The sequence below is a fragment of the Bison bison genome, unplaced genomic scaffold (assembly GCF_000754665.1).
Source record: "Bison bison bison isolate TAMUID 2011002044 unplaced genomic scaffold, Bison_UMD1.0 scf7180017864349, whole genome shotgun sequence".
NCBI lineage: Eukaryota > Metazoa > Chordata > Mammalia > Artiodactyla > Bovidae > Bison > Bison bison.
In genome coordinates, this window is record NW_011494921.1 from 2,244,932 (window position 1) to 2,248,593 (window position 3,662).

Consider the following 3,662-nt stretch of genomic DNA (forward strand, 5'->3'; position numbering starts at 1 on the left):
TGGTCTTTCTAAAGCTTCCTTGCTAAAACAAGGGAGGTTGATTGGTCCTAATCACTAGTCTTCTTTTCTTTTTGCTTTTGATATTTAACTAGCATTAAGGCAAGCACTGTGTTGCTTTACAAATGTTATCTGATTTAATGCCCCCAAATTTCAATAGAAGGGAGGTAGCATTAAAGAGTCAGACACGACTGAGCACAAGCATGCACATCAGCATCACCTTCATTTGACAGAAAAGAAGACTGAAGTTCATAGTGGTGAGCTACTTGACTGGAGTTATGTCGCTTCTTGGGGCTTCCCAGGTGAAGCTAGTGGTAAAGAACCCGCCTACCAATGCAAGAGATGCAGGAGACGTGGGTTCAATCCCTGGGTCAGGAAGATCCCCTGGAGGAGAGCATGCCAACCTATTCCAGTAATCTTGCCTGGAGAATGCCATGGGCAGAGGAGTCTGGCGGGCTACGGTCCATAGGATTGCAAAGAGTCGGACAACAGTTGCTTCAGTCGAAGCAACTTAGCCTGCATTAGTGTGCATGTAGCTCTTTAAGCGGTGGCGCTTGGATTTAAACCAGCCTTGAGCCCTTGTCCAGTACAGAATAGCAGAGGACAGCCGAGAAGAGCAGAAATCAGCTGCTCAGGGCACATGTTGCAGCGACAGGGGTGAAATCTAAATGCAGGTCGTCGTCGTTCTTTAGTCACTAAGTCCTGTCCAACTCTTTTGTGCCTCCATGGACAGAGCCCACCAGACTCCTCTGTCCATGTGATTTTCCAGCCAAGCATACTGGAGTGGGTTGCCATTTCCTTCTCCAGGGGACCTTCCCAACCCAAGGATTGAACATGAGTCTCATGCATTGGTAGATGGATTCTTTACCAGTGAGCCACTCAGTTCAGTTCAGTTCAGTTGCTCAGTCACGCTGACTCTTTGCAACCCCATGGACTGCAGCACGCCAGGCTCCCCTGTCCATCACTAACTCCCAGAGCTTGCTCAAACTCATGTCCATTGAATCGGTGATGCCATCCAACCAGCTCATTCTCTCTCATCCCCTTCTCCTCCTGCCTTCAATCTTTCCCAGCATCAGGGTCTTTCCCAGTGAGTCAGTTTCTTTGCATCAGGTTGCCAAAGTACTGGAGTTTCAGCTTCAGCTCTTCCAATGAATATTCAGGACTGTTTTCCTTTAGGATTTATTGGTTTGATCTCCTTGCAGTCTAAGGGACTGAGCCACTAGGAAGCCCATAAGCACAAGTGGTATAATGTTATTAGGCTGAACACATAGGGACTGAAAAAGCATGTACCTGAGTCAATAAAATGGCCTCAGACTGACTGCCTAGGAGAGCAGAGAACAGTAAACTGAAGGCATGACATGAACTTAGAGCTAAACTTCTCTTCCCAAAGAGAATTTTTGATTTAACTTGTCACACTCATAATGACTAATTAAATGTCTCTTCACCCCATAGATCACGGACTTTGCTTTTTTTTTTTTAATATATATTTGAAATACAACTTTACTCTGATTCTAAACAAAAAGGAATGGGAATGACAGTAACAAACAAGACTGCACCTCTCAATATTGTTATGTGACTACAGCAGTCTTATACTTGAAACTCAAGGAGGCGACAACTGTGTTCCAAATCACGTAAATATGCAGGTCCAAAAACTGAAGCTTTTTAAAACTGCCACATTCACTCCAAAGCCCATCCGTTCCCTTCAGTAGCCAAAGAGTAAACGCATGTTCTGCTTAGCTATGTAATACAGTGGCAAACATGCTGCACCACTCACATCACAGGACAGTTGCCTATAAAACTAGACTTCTGACGCTGGGCCCCAGCCTCACGTTCTCACAGGTCATCATCTTCATCCGGGAGAGCAGTTGTCTGAGCAACCTCTAAATCGTGCTCAAACTGTGCTGCCAAGGCTGGGTCCATGACTGCCTCTGGCAGGGCAAGAGCAGGCATGGCAACAAACTCCAAGTTAGGGTCTCCAGTCAGTTTTCTAGCAAGCCAGAGGAAGGGCTTTTCAAAGTTACAGTTACTTTTGGCAGAAATGTCATAGTACTGAAGATTCTTCTTTCGGTGGAAGGCAATTGACTTTGCCTTAACCTTTCTGTCCTTAATATCCACTTTGTTGCCACACAACACAGTCGGGATGTTCTCACATACTCGTACCAGATCTCTATGCCAGTTAGGCACATTCTTGTAAGTAACTCTAGATGTTACATCAAACATTACAATGGCACACTGAGCTTGTATGTAATAGCCGTCTCTCAGTCCACCAAATTTCTCCTGACCAGCTGTATCCCACACATTGAACTTCATCTGTCCTCGGTATGGAACACAAGAGGATGGACCTCAACACCCAAGGTAGCTACATACTTCTCAAATTCTCCAGTCAGATGATGCTTCATGAATGTAGTTTTTCCAGTACCACCATCACCAACCAATACAAGTTTGAACTGAACTTGGGGTTCTCCTTGGGCAGCCATTGCGATGTTACTTGCAGAACCGCCTCTGCGCTCATCTGACTGAGGGCTGGAAAGATGGCGGAAGCGCAATTCGAATGCCCGGACACGTAGCGGAAAACAGCACGCGGAGGGAGGGCGGGGCAACGGCGGCGCGCTGCTCCCACGCGGCCCGACGCACGCGCGCACGCAGGCCGCCCAGGCTTCGGCATTGCACCCATTAGCCTGCAGCCTAGGGAGAGGCTCGCGGTGCCCTGGGCCTGGGAGGCAGCGCCGTCGGGCCGATTTTGCTCACTTTTTCAACTGCTATATCCTCAACCCATAATACAAAAGTGATTAATGAGTATTTATTGAATGTCACAAACCCTTTTCCTCTTGAAATTCTCTGACATCTACATGCAGGTTTTCCTCCCAACTCGCTGGCTGCTCCTCTTCGGTCCGTTTATGTACTTTACTTTCTCCTTGACTTTCCAGGGTTTCTCAAGGATCTACCCTTAACATACATGGAAATGTACTATACTTATACTGTTGAGGCTCTAAGGTCCATCTAGTGGTATTCACTATCCTATAACTATTGCCTCCCCAGCCTCTAGTTGATTTTAAATTTCTCTTCTGAGCATCATAGCTGTATGTTCAACTGTCTTCTAGCAAACTCTGTTTTGGAATCCTGTGGACACCTCAAATGCAACAAGTCTAATACGACGCAACTTAGCCCCCATATTCAAACATTTGTGTTTTTGGAATAAAACATTTTATTTTAAAGGGAGGGTCTAGAGCTTTCATCATATACTCTAAAAGTTCCATGACCAAGGAAAGTTCAGAACTCGTGTGCATTCTTCCTAAGCAACAGTGCTTTTCCTGTGAATCCCAATCCCAGGGGTTAGGGCAGGTTCTTGTGTGCAGGCAAGAAACGTTGGCCATTGCAAGGCTTCTCACCATAATCCCTTGCTCCTTTTGAGAATACCGTAATTATTTGGTCTGCATATATGGCGACCTGCTTTGCTCTGCTGTCATTCAAACTTGCTTCAGTTCTGTTCTGCTTTTAGGACCAGCCTTCATGTTGGTTTGTTTCAGGCTACTGTCTTAAGGTAAAGTGAACTGAGATGTGAACAAACATATCCCAGAATATAAAAAAAGAGGAGGAAATTTGAAGGAAGTCAGAATAGGCAGCTGTGTCTCATTACATAGGAACGGGAGTGAGAAATGAGCATA

At 45.7% G+C, this 3,662-nt stretch overlaps 1 pseudogene; it reads right to left on the reverse strand.

Moving 5' to 3' along the window:
• Window positions 1–1,744: 1,744 nt before the first annotated feature.
• LOC104999237 lies at window positions 1,745–2,543 on the reverse strand (annotated as a pseudogene).
• Between the last annotated feature and the right edge of the window lie 1,119 nt (window positions 2,544–3,662).